We start from the raw sequence: 18,259 nt of genomic DNA on the forward strand, positions 1-18,259 counted from the left end.
TTATTATGCAAATTTCTGTAGCCTGCTTGAATTTCTTCCCTGAAAACGAGCTTATCTTTTCTACCACATGACCAGGCTGCAAATTTTCCAAACTTTTATGCTCTGCTTCCTTATTGAATATAAATTTTAATTTCAAGTCATTATTGGTCACACATATGAGCATAGGTTGTTATAAGCAGCCAGACCACATCTCAAACTCTTTGTTGCTTAGCAATTTCTCCTGCCTGATACCCTAAATCATCACTCTCAAGTTCAAAGTTCCACAGATTCCCCAGGGCAGGGGCATAATACAGCCAAGCTATTTCCCAAGGTGTAACAAAAAAGACCTTTGCTCCAGTTCCTAGTAAGCTCTGATTCCATCTGAGACCTCATTAACCTGGCCATCTCTGTCCATATCACTATCACCATTTTGGTCACAACAACCTAACAAGTCTTTAGGAATTTCCAAGCTTTCCATCATCTTCCTGTCTTATTCTGAGCCTTCCACACTCTTCCAACCTCTGCCCATTACCTAGTTTCCAAAGCTGCTTCCATATTTTCAGTACCTTCATAGCAATGCCCCACACCTCAGTACCAGTTTCTGTATTAATCCATTCTTGCATTGCTACAAAGAAATACCTGAGACTGGGTAATGTATAAGGAAAAGAGGTTTAATTGGCTCATGGTTCTGCAGGCTGCGTAGAAAGCATAGTGGCTTCTGCTTCTGGAGAGGCCTCAGGAAGCTCCCAACCATGGCAGAAGGTAAAGGGGGAGTGAGGCACTTCGTGTGGCCAGAGTAGGAGGAAGAGAAGAGAGCAGGGAGGTACTACCCACTTTTAAACCACCAGAACTCACAATAATTCACTCACTATCACAAGCGCAGCACCAAGGGGACAGTGCTGACCTATTCATGCGAACTCCACCCTGTGATCAAATCACCTCCCACCAGGTTCCTCCTCCAACACTGAAGGTTACAATTGAACATGAAATTTAGTACAGTGACTGGCTTCTAGAAACAACTCAATGAATTTGTTGTTGTTTTCTTGTCATTGTCATCATCAATGTTGTAGAAAAAGCAGGAAAGAGATAAAAGAGATAGGAAGGAAAAAGAGATTAAAGTGGCTACAAATGCAAAGCATATGTAGAGTGCCCTAGAGGATAGAATTTCTAATAGAAAATAGTAGGCCTGGCACCACAGCTCACATCTGTAATCCCAGCACTTTGGGAGACTGCGGTAGGACGATTGCTTGAACTCAGGAGTTTGACACAGCCTGGAAAACATGGCAAGTCCCCATCTCTACCAAAAAAAATTTTAGCTAGACAAAGTGGCACATGCCCATGGTCCCAGCTACTCAGGAGGCCGAGGCAGGAAGACCATTTGAGCCCAGAAGATTGAGGTTGTAGTGAGCTGTGATTGCACCACTGTATTCCAGCCTGGATGACAGAGAGAAGCCCTGTCTTAAAATAATAATAATATTCATTATGTGATTTGGGGAGTCGTTAAGAAGCTTTTATCTTTGTATAGTTTCTTAAAGAAGGCAGAGAAAACATAGTAACTTTTAGAAAAACTAATAACAATTAAATCAGAGTTGGCCTGGCTGGGCGTGGGGCTCACAGCTATAATCCCAGCACTTTGGGTGGGTCACCTGAGGTCAGCAGTTTGAGACCAGCCTGACCAATATGGTGAAACCTCGTCTCTACTGAAAGTAGAAAAATCAGTCAGGCATAGTGGCATACACCTGTCACCCCAGCAATTTAGGAAGCTGAGACAGGAGGATTGCTTGAACTTGGGAGGTGGAGGTTGCAGTGAGCTAAAATTGTGCCACTGCACTCCAGCCTGGGCAACAGAGCAAGACTTCATCTCAAAATAAAAATAAAAGAGAAAGAGAGTTGGCCCATAAAGAAATGCACTCCAGTTGTCTAGAAAATTCACATGAGAATATGAGTCTACCTGTAAAAGCAATAGTTTGAAATTGTATAAATAATCAAAATTATTAATATATATGAGTAATGGGTCATGTTAAAAATCAGTCCCTAATCCTCTGCAATATACAGCAGTTTATACAGAAATTCTGCCTCCTCTAAAATCCACAGCCAGTTGTGGGGAGATTTTGCCATCTAATATTGCTGGCACCCTTCAAAGCTAAAGGAATGAGGGAAATGAGTCACTCTTTCAATTATTCATTGGAAGAATCCACTGAGTGCCCAAATGTGCTTGGTGCTATGCTGACCACTTTGGATAAAAACTCTTAAGACCTGGCTCTGCCTAATGAAGTACTCTTACTTGAACGGACAGAAATCTGGAAGGATCTTTCTGCCTAAAAGGTTAGGGTTGATAAGCCAGATGGGAAATTAATGGAATACACATAGATATGTATAATCAGGAAGAAGTTAGCCACAAAAGGTGGGGTGGATATAGAGAGGCATGTAACTCGACACAATTATGACAGATTAGCTGGTTCAACAATAGAAACAAGAAATGAGAGCTCACCCTTTACCCCAGCTCCCCAGTTAGAGCAGATAAGACAGAAAGGAGGGTGAGTCACACTGAGTAGTCTTGGTAGCCCAGCCTGGATGAGGATACATTGACTAAACGATAAGAACATTCACAGAACAAGAAGTAAGAAATATCACAAGATTGACACTCAACGGGGAAATGGCCAGGAATTAAAATAAGCAAACAGGATCTGGAAAAGTGAGTGCAACTAATATCCCTGATTCATTTAGTTTTGAAGGGTCCTAGCAACACTGGATGGCAAAATCTCCCCACAACTGGCTGTGGATTTTAGAGGAGACAGAATTTCCATATAAACTGCTGTAGATTGTAGAGACTTGTAGAGAAGCAAAATGTTTTATTAATTGATTATTTTCTTTAACTCTCAAAAAAGAATTCTTTCCCTCCACCCTTCTACCCCAAGGTGTCAAAAATTAAAATGAAGTTTTGGAGCAGTTATCTTTGTATCATTACTCTTCAAGCTATAATCATTGTCATGGTATTATACAACGTGCGTGTAAGTCAGCCAGACAGTGATCAAATGGATGATGCAGGTGGTGAATATCAAGTCCTTTCCCTACTGCACATCTGTGACACAGCCCTAAATGGGAAGATGGTGAAAGTGTTGCCAAGTGCTCTATCCACAACGTTTGGAATAGGTTCCTGCCCTTACTGTGTGCTAGAGAACCACTATATCACAACGCCTTTGTCCACAGAAGCTGCATTCCCTTTGGCATATGTAATGACCATCAGTCAAGATTTTGATATGTTTGAATGACTTTTCTGGGCTATTTACATGCCTCAAAATGTCTACTGTATTCATGTTGATAAGGCGGCCACGACTGACTTCAAAATTGCTGTGAGTGAATTACTGGAGTGCTTCTCAAATGCATTTATATCCTCACAATCTGAGTACATTATTTATGGGGGCAAATCCAAGCTCCAAGCAGACCTGGCTTGAATGAGAGATCTTACAGCATCAGCTGTTCAGTGGAAATATGTCATTAACACTGGTGATCACGATTTCCCCCTAAAAACCAACAGGGAGATAGTTCAGTATTTAAAAACCATGAACTGGACAAACATTACACCTAATTTAGTGTCTGTTCTGAAATCTACTGAAAGGATCAAATATACCCATAGAGAGTACAGAACCAGATCACATGCTTTTGTCTTACAGAAGCGTAAAAGGAAGAGCCCACCTCCACATCAACTCAAAATCCACTTTGGTTCAACTTCTGTTGCCCTTACAAGGGAATTTGTCCATTTTGCTCTTTATAATAAAATAGCCATTGAGTTACTCCAGTGGTCTCAGGATACCTACAGTCCAGATGAACATTTCTGGATTACACTCAACAATATTCCAGGTGAGTGTGGTTTTCTTTCTCTTTTTTTTTTTTTTTTTTTGCTTGTTAATTTTTATTTTTTTGAGATAAAGCCTCCTTCCATCACCCAGGCTAAAGAGCAGTGGAGTGATCTTGGCTCACTGCAACCTGGGTTCAAGCCATTCTTCTGTCTCAGTCCCCCAAGTAGCTGCCATTACAAGCATGTGCCATCACACCAAGCTAATTTTTATATTTATAGTGGCGACAGGGTTTCGCCATGTTGGCCAGACTGGTCTCAAACTCCTGGGATCAAGTGATCCTCCCACCTTGGCCTCCCAAAGTGCTGGGATTACAGACATGAGCCACTGTACCCAGCCAATTTGTATTTTTCAATCAAGGTGATATATAATTATAATTTTAAAATCAAATATTATTAAAAGCTTTCTTATAATAAAGATGCATGGCCTATGCCATGCTTCTCCCCATGTGCAGTCCTAATTAAATAAGAAACTATGATATTTTAGCTGTTCCTCCTATTGGTGACTTCTATGCAAAGAACATGCTTATACTGTCATTTCCTGATACATTAATTTTAACATTAAGTAAATGTCAGTGGTTAAGAACGTTTATATCCTTTACCCACAAACTTTCCTTCACTTCTTTCTTTTAATGCTGTGATTTTAAATCAATTGTCAATATTGATGTGATCATAACTATGAAGCTATTGTTCATAGCTGCCATGAACTCTACATTTTCTTTTTCCTGAGATTGATGATTACCTCAGGTTTTTTTCTTCGGTTACTTTTTATGTGTACTTATCACTATTTCAAAATGCTCACACTCATTGGTAAGTAACTATGATTATTTCAACTTTTTTTTTTAACAGTCTCCTTTTGTCACCCAGGCTGGAGTGCTGGCACCATCTCTGCTCACTGCAACCTCTGCCTCCCAGGCTCAGGCGATTCTCATGCCTCAGCCTCCTGAGTAGCTGGGACTACAGGCATGTGCCACCATGCCTGGCTGATTTTTGTACTTTTAGTAGAGATAGGGTTTCACCATGTCACCCAGGCTGGTCTCAAACTCCTGGGCTTAAGTCATCCACCTGCCTCAGCCTCCCAAAGTGCTGGGATTATAGGTGTGAGCCACCGCACCCGGTCACGTTCAACTCTTTATTGGCTTCTTGTGCCCCCTTCCCCCAGTCTGGACATTGTCTCTGTAGGCCTGTTGTGAGTGTTTACCTTACCTGGGAACTCTCTTCCTTATGATGCTGAATGTTATGTTCCATAGAATCTATAGTATCTTTTATATCTATCTTTATTATCTACCTTGAAATATTTAAGAATTAAATATGACCTCACACATGTACTTCAAAATAATCTGAGGGTAGATGTGGAAGTGAATCATGATTCGTTTATTTGTATTGGAAGATGGGTGTGTCAGGGTTAATTATTGCTCTACAATTTTCCATAGTAAAAAGATTTTAAAACCTTAATAGCTGTTTGATTTTTTGAAGTTATTGTATATAGGATAGTAATTTCTGTTATGTTCTTCTGATTATTTTACTTATAGTTTGATTTTTATATATTATTTTTTAATTCAGCCATATTGCTAAATTCTCTTATTTTTAACAGTTTTCTAGTTGATTCTCTTGGATTTTTTATGTATTCAATTATATAATGTGCAAATAAATGATAAATTAACCCAATTTCCAAAGGTAAGTTTCATTCATTTATCTAATTTTTTTAATAACGACTTTCAGAATAATAGTATTGATAATAGTGATCCTCTTAATTGTAGTAGGAAATTTTCTAGGTGTGTGTTTGGTGAGTGCATACTTGTTTTTTGGGGATGGGAGGGGAGACTTTAGCATCTTTCTCTACTTTTTCCAAGGCAATTGTCTATTTAGAGTTTTCATCCCTTCTGGAGTTGATTTTTGATGAATTATATTTCCCTGGAAAATTGTTTATTTCATCTAGATTTTCAAATTTATTTGCAGAGTTGAACATATGCATCTCTTATACATCTTTGAAATTCTTTACCTATCTGCTATTAATTTTCTACTTACCAATTCTTATTTTGTGTAACTGTGATTTTTCTCTTTTTCTTTAAAAAATTAGCTCAACTAACAGTTTCTTGTTTGTTCTGACACAAAGACCCAACATTTGGATTTCACTTATTGGTTCTGCCATTTTTTTCTTTGAAAATTTACCAATTTCCAGTTATTATTAATTCTTCATTTTGCTTTTATAAACTTTGTTTTGGTATTCTAACTTTTGGTGGTAAATGTTAATTCTTTTTTTTATTCTACCTTGTTTATTAATTATTTAAAGCTATAATTTTCTTCTGGTCACTGCATTAGGCAAGAGATTCTTGTAAGTTCTAAGTAGGCCTTTTATTACTATTTTCTAGATATTGTACAATTTTAATTTTAGCTTCCTCTTTGACCAAAGAGTTGTGTGAGAAAAAAAGGTGTTTTTTTGCTTTGTTTTGTTTTGATTTTGAGATGGCGTCTTGCTCTGTCACCCAGGCTGGAATGCAATGGCGCAATCTCAGCTCACTGCAAACTCCACCTCCCAGCTTCAAATGATTCTCCTGCCTCAGCCTCCTGTGTACCTAGGATTACAGGCACCTGCCACCACACCTGACTGTTTTTTTTATTTTTGGTAGAGACGGGGTTTCACCGTGTTGGCTAGGCTGGTCTTGTACTCCTGACCTCATGATCCTCCCACCTTGGCTTCCCAAAGTGCTGGGATTACAGGCGTGAGCCACTGCACCCAGCTGAAAAAAAGGTTTTTTTCAAATTTCAGGTGGCATTTAAAAAATTTCTGTTGTGTGTGTGTGCGTATGTGTGTTTACATTAGTATTTAATTTTTCTCTTTTATTCCATTTGATCACAGAATGTTATCTGTATTATCTCCACTTTGGGAAAGTTGTTTGCTCTGTGGCGGCATCTTATATTAGTCGCAGAAAATGTTTTATGGACACTTGAAAAAAATGTGTATTCTTGGTTTTCAAGGTATGAAATTCTACATATATTCATATACATTAATATACCTTATTTAGTATGTTTTAGGTATTATAACTTTCTTGTAATCTGTTTATCGGCGCTGTCAATGCTGAACTAAAGGAAAGCTAAGCCTACTAGAACTTTGTTTCTCTTTTGAAGTTTTAGCTTCATGAAGATTGTTGCTGTTACTGGTGCAGTGATACCAATGAGTGTTCTATCTTCACTATATTGCATCCTATAACATTTGATGCTTTTTGCCCTGAATTAAACTTTCTAAAATATTAGCATCATGACTTACTTTGATTTTAGTTTTTTATCTGATACATCTTTTCTCATTTTTAATTTGTGTACTAATCGGGGTCCAGTAAGGAGACAGAAACCCTGTTTACACGATGAATAGAGAAAATTTAATATAAAAAAGTACCTAGTAACAGAGGATTGATTACTCATGGGTAACTAGAACCCTAAAGAATACAGCAACAGCAGACAAAGGAAAAAGCCACACTTCTAAGGCTAAGGCGGGATACCCAAGAAACTTGGAAGGGGTCCTTTCTCCCCAAGGCTGAGATACAGAATTCATCAGGTGTGGCTACAGGACAAGAAGTTTATTGAGATGCCACAGGCTGGCACTGGCAAGCAGGAAACCATCAACTGAGGTTCCAGCAAGACTCAGTCACCTGCTGGAACACCTGCAAAATTGACTAGAAAGCTTCCTAGGCTCCCACTGCAAATTTTGATGGGAAGAGTTCTGGGAGTGGGGAAGCCACTGACACTTTCTGGGAAGCCATTCAATAGGGTGCTGGTGAAATTCTCTAGGAAGCTGCCTGCTGGAATGCCTGCAAAATTTGCTAAGGGCAAACACAACTGGATGCCCTTCAGCCTCACTGGGGTGCTGCTATGAACAACTTACTGGGAAGCCACCCATAGGAGTGTCACTGAAACTCACTGGGAATCTGCCCTCTGAGGTGCTGCCAAACTTAGCTGGGAAGCCTGGCAGTATAAGCTCCCAGAACCAGAAAGAAAAAAGCCATCAGAACCAGGAAGAGAGAAGCCCCTTCCTCTTGCAGTGTCCTCCAGACTTTCTTCTTTTTGTTGTTTGTTGTTATCGTTTTATTGTTGTTGTTTTGAGACAGGGTCTGGTGACAGTCTTGCTCTGTCACCCAGGTTAGAGAGTGCAATCTAGGCTCACTACGGACCTCCACCTTTAAAGTTCAAGCAATTCTGCCTCAGCCTCCTGAGTAGCTCAGATCACAGGTGCCCACCACGATGCCCAGCTAATTTTTGTATTTTTAGTAAATACAAAATTGAGGTAGAATGCATGACCGGTGATCCACCCACCTTGGTCTCCCAAAGTGCTGGGATTACAGGCATGAGCCACCATGCCTCGCCCTTCTCCTGGCTTTCTAACAACTGTCAGCTGGCAAAGAAGAAACGTTTACAGTTTACAGGATCTAGCTCCATCATCACAAAGAATATTTACAGCTGAAAGGCAACAAGTTAGTAACTGGCACATTCCACCCCTTGGGCTATTGTTTCCATTTATATCCCTACAAGAGTTTGGACTTCTATATAACAACAAAACAACTCTCTTTCTACCTGGGACACATTTACCCTTTGTGCAAGTGGAGAAGTTCTCATACTTTCCCTAACAGTAGGAGACACTCAGTCTCAAATGTCATCGTATCCATCGCTGGCTATATGAATTCATTCCTCAGTCCAACAGAATATTCTGTTACCTAAAGAATAAATTACAGAGTTAACCTCCCACAACCAGTATATAATAGAAAGAAGGAAAATTAGAAATGGTTAGCATATATAAATACATACAAGCAAAATAAAAATACACAAAGCTACTATGATCTTCACTTTTATAACTGGTCACAAGATCAATTATAAAATCATATAAAGTCATGTCTATGACTCTCTTCTTCCACTTCCATTCCACATCCCCCTTGCCTCACCCAGACCTCAGCTGGTCAGATTTCTTTACCTGGTGAGGTGACCCAAATCATCTTTGCTGCAGTGTATGAGTCTTCAGTAGTCTTGTCTCTTTTTGGCTGCTGTAGCTCTCCATTAACCTTTACTATTAAGCATGGAAGTACTAAGAGATGTCCCCCCAGAGAATTCCATAGCCCACCTTGCCTCCTCTGAGCATGCATTTTCCTCTTGAAGATCTGGATCAATCACTCCAGCCAATAAAGTGACAGTTATTTCTCCCTGCTGGTTAAGTGGGGTGAGCAGTACAGAATGGCCAAGTGGCAACCTCATCTTTGCATTCAATGGCTCCACTGTTATGCCTCCTGAGGACAGCATTTCCCTTTTTGGAAACTAAGATTTTCAGATCAGCGGACCCCTAAGTTGTAAGAATAGGAAGCATAATTCTGCGCATGGGTTTTTATGAGCCACTCCCACTTTCAGTCCTGGATTCCCAGACCCTTGTGTTCTAGCCATAGAGAAGATAGTGCCATAGGAGTGGTCTCTGGTTCAAAGCATCTACTGTATCCTTAAACAAAGTATATATGGCACCCAAGGACAGCGGTGAAGAAAAATCCTCCAATAAGCAGTACTTCCAAGTCATACATGTGATAGTCTACTTTGGAAAGAGAAAAATCCATTCTTTCAGGGAGTTGTCTCTTAACTGCATCTAGAACTGAGCCTTCAGTAAGCCCTTACAGATTTCAACAAGGCCAGACACTTCTAGTTGATGAGATACGTGTTGAGAATTGTTCATTCTATGGACACGAGCCAACTGACATGCTTTCTTTGTATCAAATGAGTTCTTTGATAAGAAGGATAAGAATTAGTTTTCTTATCATTGTACAGAGTGACTTGATCACAAATAAGTCATTTTGTGAGGCCAGGCATGGTGGCTCAGACCTGTAATCCCAGCACTTTGGGAGACTGACGCAGGTAGATCACCTGAGGTCAGGAGTTTGAGACTAGCCTGGCCAACACGGTGAAACCCTGTCTCTACTAAAAATATAAAAATTAGCCAGGCATGGTGGTGGGCACCTGTAATCCCAGCTATTCAGGAGGCTGAGGCAGGAGAATTGCTTTAAACCAGGAATTGGAAGTTGCAGTGAGCTGAGATCTCACCATGCTCCTCTAGCCTGGATAACAGAGCAAGACTCTGTCTTAAGAAAAGAAAAAACAAAAAACAAATCATTCCATGAGTCCATGGTTAGTGGTGCTAGCAGAACAACTGTGGATAGGAAAGTCAGATCCATATTCAGAATGTGTGTCTACTCTAATGAAGGCAAATCTCTATTCTTTCAATGATGAATGAGATCCAGCATAATCAACCTGCCACCTGACAGCTGATTGGTCCCCTTAGAAAACTGCCATTTCAGTGCTCAGTGTTGGTCTCTGCTGTTAGCTGATTCAGCACTCTGTAGCATTGGCCAGGTCAGCCTTGGTAAAGAAAAGTCCATACTATCAAGCTCATACATAGCTTCTATCTCTGCCACCATAGCCACTTTGTTCATGGGCTCATTGAGGAAGCACTTCATTTTCTGGGGAAAGTGACTGGCTGATATACAGAGAGTGTGTCATTTGTTTCACCTGCTACTCAAAAGCTTTCTCTTCTTCCTCTGTAGTGTGTGCTGTCTGGTGAGAATTCACATGGGACACAAATATCTTCACAGTTTGTGCTTATTCTTCCCCAGACTTCCTGTTCATCAATCTTTCAGTCCTGTTTTTTCCAAGTCTAACATCAAGACCAACAATGCAACTGCTCATGTAATGAGTATGTAGCCATATGTCTGGCCAACTGTCTCTCCAAAGTAGACAGACTACCAATGAACTAGTAAAAGATCTGACTACTAGAGAATTTTCTTTTCTTTTGTTTTTGAGTCTTGCTTTATCACCTAGGCTGGAGTGTAGTGTTGCCTTCTTGGCTCACTGCAACTTCTGCCTCCCAGGTTCAAGTGATTCTCCTTCCTCAGCCTCCTGAGTAGCTGGGACCACAGGCATGTGTCACCATGCCCAGCTAATTTTTGTATTTTTAGTAGAGACTGGGTTTCACCATGTTGGCCAGGCTGGTTTAGAACTCCTGGCCTTAAGTGATCCACATACCTCAGCTTCCCGGAGTGCTTGAATTACAGGTATAAGCCGCCACGTCTGGCCTGAGAATTTTCTTTCACCACTGTCCTTCAGTGTCACCCTTATGCGTGCTATAAAGCTGCAGCTGTCCACTTTAAACAGTATGGGCATATCATGTATACCAAGTACTCCACCTTGGGACAGCTTCTCAAATCATCCTCATCTTCTCTCCTCAGTTCCCAATACATATTTTTTTCTAATACAACTTATTTTTAATGTTTAAATATAAAACTTCCAAACAATACTTCAAAAATATAGTACAATGGACCTCCATAAGCCTATCAGTTAACTTTCACAGTCATCCACATAATGCTAAGCTTGTTTCATTTATTGTTCTCCACATTTTTTTAACTGGAATATTTTAAACCAAATCTAAGCCATTATGTCATTTCATCCTTAAGTATTTTCTTGTGCATCTCAAAAGGAAAAAATAGACATTTCCCACCCAACATAATGCTGCTAACACCTATAACAAAATTAACAATAGTTCTTTAATATATAGATGCCTCTCCACTTAAACCCATTGTAAGTTGAAAATATTGTAAGTCAAAAATGCATTTCATACACCTAACCTGCTGAATGTATCATAGCTAGCCTACCTTACACATACTCAGATCACTTACATTAGCCTACAGTTGAGCAAAATCATCTAACACAAAGTCTACTCTATTTTATAATAAAGTGTTGAATATCTCATGTAATTTATTGAATATTGTACTGGAGGTAAAAAGAAATACAATGGTTGCATGGCCACTTAAAGTACTGTTTCCACTGAATGCAGACTGCTTTTGCACCATCCTAAAGTCTAAAAATCCTAAATCAAACCATTGTAAGTCAGAAACCATCTGTAATTGAATAACCTATTTAAATTCTTATTTCTCAAATTGTCTAAAAAAATGTTCCTCAGTTGGTTTATTGAAATAAGTATCTGAACAAGTTCTACTCATGGAATGTGTCCATAATGTCTCTTAACTCTTTCTTTGCTTTCTTCTAGAATAGATCTTTTGGCTTAGTAGAACATCCCACATTTGTGATGTGACTGACTGCTTTCTTGTTTTAACTTGTTTCTGTATCCCATATATATTCCATAGACTGGAAATTAGCTGTCAAACCTTGATTGAATTATGATTTAATTAAGGCAAGAGGACTTTCTGGGGGGTACTGAGAGCTTCATGTTACATGGGATCAGAATATATATACTGTCTGTCTTGCTTTTAGGTGAGTGAAATTAATAACTGGCTTTGGCCGGGTGTAGTGGCTCACGCCTGTAATCCAAGCACTTTGGAGGCCAAGGTGGGTCGGGAGTTCAAGACCAGCCTGACCAACATGGTGAAACCCCGTCTTTAATTAAAAAATATAAAATTTAAAAAACTAATAACTGGCTTTAGCAGATGAACTCTTTTTCTTTCTTTTCTCTTCTTTGAGGCAGGTCTCATTCTGTCACCCAAACTGAAGTACAGTGGCACTATCGCAGCACACTGCAGCCTCAACCTCCCCAGCTCAACTGGTCCTCCCAACTAATGGGGCTACAGGGGCACACCACTGTGCTTGGCTAATTTTTTTACTTTTGTAAAAATGGGATCTCACTATGTTGCCCAGGCTGGTCTTGAACTCTGGACCTCAAGTGATCCACCTGCCCTCAGCCTCCCGAAGTGTTGGGATTGCCAACCTGGCCCAGAGGCACCATGCCTGGCCGAGAGGCACTTCTTTCATCTGCCCCTTGAACAGGAGAATTCCCTCACTTGCTCTTAAACTTCTCACCCTCCCTTATCCATCTGTCTTAATTCAAGGCAGAATCTTCTGAAACATCCTACGTTCTTCCCTTTTCAATGACTCCCACATTCCTGTTAGTTTCTAAACCAGGAGCATTTGTTGGATCAGATCCTTCCTCTCCATTCATGTCACACTGCCCTGGCCAGGAAGGAACCATTGAGATATTTGAGTAGGCTTAAAATAAATAATCTAAGGACAAAGATTTGTTTCTCTGACTGTCCCAGGCAGAATTAATCTTTTTTTCCCTCTTCTTCCTTATCACTTATATTTCTTCTCTTTGATTAGATTTCTCACATCTTATCTAATGTCTATTTCTCTTCATATCCAGGTTGGGAATGCTTTTAGTGTTAAAACTCATGCTCTGAATGAAAAGACTCCCCCACCCCAAACAGGCTTTGTGTGAGCAACATGGCTGTCTATTCACTGGGGTGTGGGCAGGCTGTTGGAAAGGAGAATTAGTGGAGGGCGGTGAGCTAGGAGTTGGCTTCATACGTTTGGAGTAGGCAGTAGAAAGTTACAGAAATTACAGTTTAGGGCAGTTTTTGCAAGCTGAGAGCGGGTCGTAGGGTCTGGAATCATGAGGTTGACCAAGGTCAGTTACAAAATCCAATTGCCTTATCAATTGGGGCGGGAATAAGGAACAATAGAAGAATGTCTCAAGTTAATTAGGCTCCACAGGGGTTGATCATTCTTCCCCTTTCCATGGTCTTCCAGTTACTTCAGATTTTCTAATTCTGTGAGGCCATCCAGAGGTATATGTGTGGGTCATGGGGGTTGCCATGGCTCAATTTAGGGTATGGCATTGGTGCAGCCAGTTCAAAGAACCTTACATTTAGAAAAGGCTCAGTCTTATTCGATGCCCTTAATTTCTTATACATGGCTGAATTAAATAGTCTCTGTTGAGTGAATGTACTTCCCTTACAGGCAACAGTAAACACTTGGATAACAATATGAATAAGTAATATCTTTTCTAGCTCCTTTTGTTAGTCTATTAAATTATATTTAAACATTTAAAATATTAAATTTAATTTTGTACTAGTGATCTTGTTTATAAAAAAAATTTACAATCCAGTATTTCACAGACTACACCAATGCTGGTCACAAGGCTTCAGGGCCATGTTTGTGACTAACTACAAGGTCAATGTGACTCCCATAGAATTCAGGTTTATATTCCAAGAGAAATCAAAGTTACTCAGAATCAGCTGCCTATGTACAGAAGAGTCACTTTGGAGGCCCAAGATTGTTGTTAGATTAAAGGACTTGATTAGTTAAGCATAGAGGTGTGCAACTGGAGTCCTGGCTACTCAGGAGGCTGAGATAGGAAGATGGCTTGAGCCTGGGAGGTGGAGGTTGCAGTGAGCTGAGATCATGCCACTGCACTCCAGCCTGGGCGATTAGAGTGAGTCTCCATCTCACACACACACAAAAGGACTTGAGATAATGATTTGGTTCCAAGTATAGGTTGAGCATCCCAAATCCAAAACTCCAAAACCCAAATGCTCCAAAATCTGAAAGTTTTTGAGCACTAACATGATGTTCAAAGGAAATGCTCATTGGAACATTTCGGAATTCAGATTTTTGGATTTGGGATGCTCAACGAAATCCAAAATTTGGTTGGGATCCTCAACCAGTAAGCATAATGCAAATATTCCAAAATCTGAAAAAAATCCACAATATGAAACACTTCTGGGACCAAGCATTACAGAATCAGGGTTATTGAACCTGTAATAGCATCAGCAACATCAATAATTAACATTTATTGAATTCTTAGTATGTGCCAGGCACTGTGCTAAGTGCTTTCTGAAGACTGTCTCAGTTCATCATCATGAAATTCCCATGATACAGGCCCTATGATGATTTTTTTCTTTTACAGAAGCAGACATTGTCACACAGCTAAAGTAGTGAAATGAAGGTTCAAACCAGACTGTTTGATATGAAGCGAACTTACTTCTGGCCACATCTCATGATAGCATAGACAACTTCTCCATTTCTAAACCTGACATTTCTTTTCTAGTCTAAGGATGTTATCATGTTTAAAGAAACTTTTACAAACATCCCCAAACCTGCACATTGCCCCAATCTGAGTTAATCTAACCACTTCCCTCATCCCCTTGCAGCTTGCATAACTAACCACCATCACGGCACTTATTTTACACATTTCACTCCCTCTACCTTCCCCTTCTCCATTTATCTCTTCCTAGCTTCTATTTATTTGCTATTCATAATACCTACTGCCAAGCTCTGTTTTTGCAAACATTCTTTTTTGCCCCTTTGTCTTTTGGTTGTATCCATTTGGAAATCCACAGTCCTATAATGAATCAGATAGCCATCATCTCTGTTTAGACTGCTGAGTATTAGCGCAGAAACTGCACAATCAAGCAGAACATTATTATCTATATGTTCTCAACCTATTGCTTCAACTGGGCCCTCAATTCCAGCCAGGATCTTGCTACAGTGATCTGATTGTCACACATTTCCACTACAGCAACAACTACTTCAGACTTTCTTCACTCTTCTCAAACCTCCAGCCTCCCCTACCAACCTCACTTTCTACAGATGGTCTTGCCTCCAAGTTCACAGAGCAAACAGAGGCAAACAGATGGTGCTATGATTAGAATGTGTTCCCCAAAGTTCATGAGTTAGAAACTTAATCTCCAATGCAGTAGTGTTGGGAGGTAGGCCTAATAAAGGTGATTAGGTCAGGAGGCCTCTGTCATCATGAGTGGATTCATGTCATTATCATGGGGGTGGGTTAGTTACCTTGAGAGTGGATTGGTTATAAAAGTGAGTTCCACCCTCTCTTGCTCTCTTGGCTTTCTGTCTTCCACCATGGAATGATGCAGCATAAAGTCCCTCAGCAGATGCAGCCCCTTGATTTCTGACTTCCCAGCTTCCAGAACTGTGAGCCGAATAAACTTCTATCATTTATAAATTACGCAGTCTGTAGTATTCTGTTATAGCAACACAAAACAGAGAAGACAGATGGAAACTCTCTCAGCTGTCTGCCTGCATTTATATACATTTTTTCTTCTTGAAGAATCCTTCCATCCAAGGTCAAAATCAATCTTTCTTTCTTCCTTTCTTTCCTTTCTTTCTTTCTCTCTTTTTCTTTCTTCTTTTTGAGAGAGAGTCTTGCTCTATCACCCAGACTAGAGTGCAGTAGTGCCATCACAGTTCATTGCAACCTCTGACTCCTGAGCGCAGGAGATCCTCCCACCTCGGCTTCTGGAGTAGCTAAGACTGCAGGTGTGCACCACCACCCAGGATAGTGATTTTATTTTACATATATATGTGTGTGTCTGTAAAATAACTATATATATTTCATAGTACAAATATTATACATTTATATATATTTTTTTTCTTTAGTAGAGACAGGGTCTCACTATGTTGCCCAGGCTGGTCTCAAACTCCTGGTCTCAAGCAATTCTCCCACCTTGGCCACCTGAAGTGTCAGGATTACAGACAGGAGCCACTGAGCCTGGCCAAAATATTTCCTTATTTGTGCTCTGCATCTCCTCATTTATTCAGACAATTTAGGTCTAATTTAGATTGGTGGGGATAGGTGAGGCAATTAGGCCTCATTAAGGAAATGACAAAAAGGAATCTGAAAAGTTGAACCAGAAGAAACAAGGGTGATGTGGAGATTGATTTAAAAAAATTTGTACACTGAGAGAATTTTTTTTTTTTTTTTGAGACGGAGTTTCGCTCTTGTTACCCTGGCTGGGGTGCAATGGCGCGATCTCGGCTCACCGCAACCTCTGCCCCCTGGGTTCAGGCAATTCTCCTGCCTCAGCCTCCTGAGTAGCTGGGATTACAGGCACGCGCCACCGTGCCCAACTAATTTTTTGTAATTTTTAGTAGAGACGGAGTTTCACCATGTTGACCAGGATGGTCTCGCTCTGTTGACCTCGTGATCCACCCGCCTCGGCCTCCCAAAGTGCTGGGATTACAGGCTTGAGCCACCGCGCCCGGCCGAATTTTTTTTTTTTTTTTTTTTTTTGAGACAAAGAGTCTTGCTCTGATCCCCAGGGTGGAGTGCAATGGCACAATCTTGGCTCACTGCAACTTCCACCTTCTGGGTTAAAGTGATTCTCATGTCTCAGTCTCCCAAGTAGCTGTGACTACAGGCAACCACCACCACACCAGGCTAATTTTGTATTTTTAGTAGAGACTGGGTTTCACCATGTTGGCCAGGCTGGTCTCGAACTCCTGCCCTGCATCAGCCTCCCAAGCGCTGGAATTACAGGCATGAGCTACAGTGCCGGGTTAGAAAGCATCTATTTATGCACATCTTGAAATAAGCAAAACCTACTCCTGTTCCAGGAAAATTTTTTTTTTTTTTTTTTGAGATGGAGTTTAGCTCTTGTTACCCAGGCTGGAGTGCAATGGCGCGATCTCGGCTCATGGCAACCTGTGCCTCTATCTCAGGAAACTTGTACAATGATGATCCTTTCTCTCTAAATCTTCAATCTATTCTGTTCGAAGGGCTTCTTCCTTTTTGCCTTTGGATATATTCAAGTCTCTTCCACCTTAATAAAAACAAAAGCCAAATTAGTCTGCCTTAGGCCTTTATATTCCCTAAGATGCTTTATCTCCTCTCATCCAACCACAGTTCTAGAAGGAGCTGTCAACAACTGCCATCTCCAATTCCTCCTGTTCCTAGTATATGCCTTTCTCCTCAACCTAGCTCATCTCCATTCTGTCACGCTTCCTCCCTTGACCTCATCTTTCAAATAACCTTCAAAGTACATTAATGACCTCTGTGTCAATAAATCAACTGGTCACCCGTCTCTACTAAAAAATACAAAAATTAGTTGGGCATGGTGGTGCACACCTGTAGTCCCAGCTACTTGGGAGGCTGAGGCAGGAGAATTGCTTGAACCCAGAAGGCGGAGGTTGCAGTGAGCCGAAGTCGTGCCACTGCACTCCAGTCTGGGTAACAACAGCGAAACTCCGTCTCAAAAAAAAGCAAAAAACAAAAAACAAACAAAAAAACTTGATTTACAGACACAAAATTTGAATTTCATTAACACGTGTGAGAAAACATTATTATTCTTTTGACTTTTTTCCCCTAACCATTCAAACATATAAAGACAATTCTTAGCTTGTGGGCTATACAGAAACATATTGCCAGACCAAGGGTCAGAGTGTATGCCCTGTTCTAAGTGTTCTCGTCACCCTTATAACCTTAATTACTATCTACACACAGTAATTCCAAATTTAAACCTGGAGCTCAAACACCTTTTTTTTTTTTTTGAGATGGAATTTCGCTGTTGTTACCCAGACTGGAGTGCAATGACACGATCTCGGCTCACCGCAACCTCTGCCTTCTGGGTTCAAGCAATTCTCCTGCCTCAGCCTCCTGAGTAGCTGGGACTACAGGCATGCACCACCATGCCCAGCTAATTTTTTGTATTTTTAGTAGAGACGGGGTTTCACCATGCTGACCAGGATGGTCTCGATCTCTTAACCTCGTGATCCACCTGCCGCGGCCTCACAAAGTGCTGGGATTATAGGCGTAAGCCACCGCGCCCGGCCATCAAACACATTTTTAAAGTTCCAAACACACATGTTCAACTG

General features: G+C 40.5%; 1 protein-coding gene across 8 annotated transcripts in view; it reads right to left on the reverse strand.

Annotated features, from left to right (window-relative positions):
• The window catches only part of LOC144576540 (putative uncharacterized protein C6orf52), a 132,121-nt gene that overhangs the window by 60,089 nt on the left and 53,773 nt on the right, over window positions 1–18,259 (reverse strand). For 2 of the 8 annotated variants that reach the window (XR_013533828.1, XR_013533820.1), the window contains 3 exons: window positions 17,050–17,208; window positions 15,440–15,630; window positions 7,190–8,541 (listed from right to left, as the gene is read on the reverse strand). The exons of 4 other annotated variants lie outside the window; for them this stretch is intronic. The gene's annotated coding sequence lies outside the window, so the exon portion shown is untranslated. Of the gene's footprint in view, window positions 1–7,189; window positions 8,542–15,439; window positions 15,631–17,049; window positions 17,209–18,259 lie in introns of those variants that run through there. 2 more of the 8 variants (XR_013533829.1, XR_013533823.1) reach the window with 1 other exon arrangement.

The sequence above is a fragment of the Callithrix jacchus genome, chromosome 4, assembly GCF_049354715.1.
Source record: "Callithrix jacchus isolate 240 chromosome 4, calJac240_pri, whole genome shotgun sequence".
NCBI classification, from domain to species: Eukaryota; Metazoa; Chordata; class Mammalia; order Primates; family Cebidae; genus Callithrix; species Callithrix jacchus.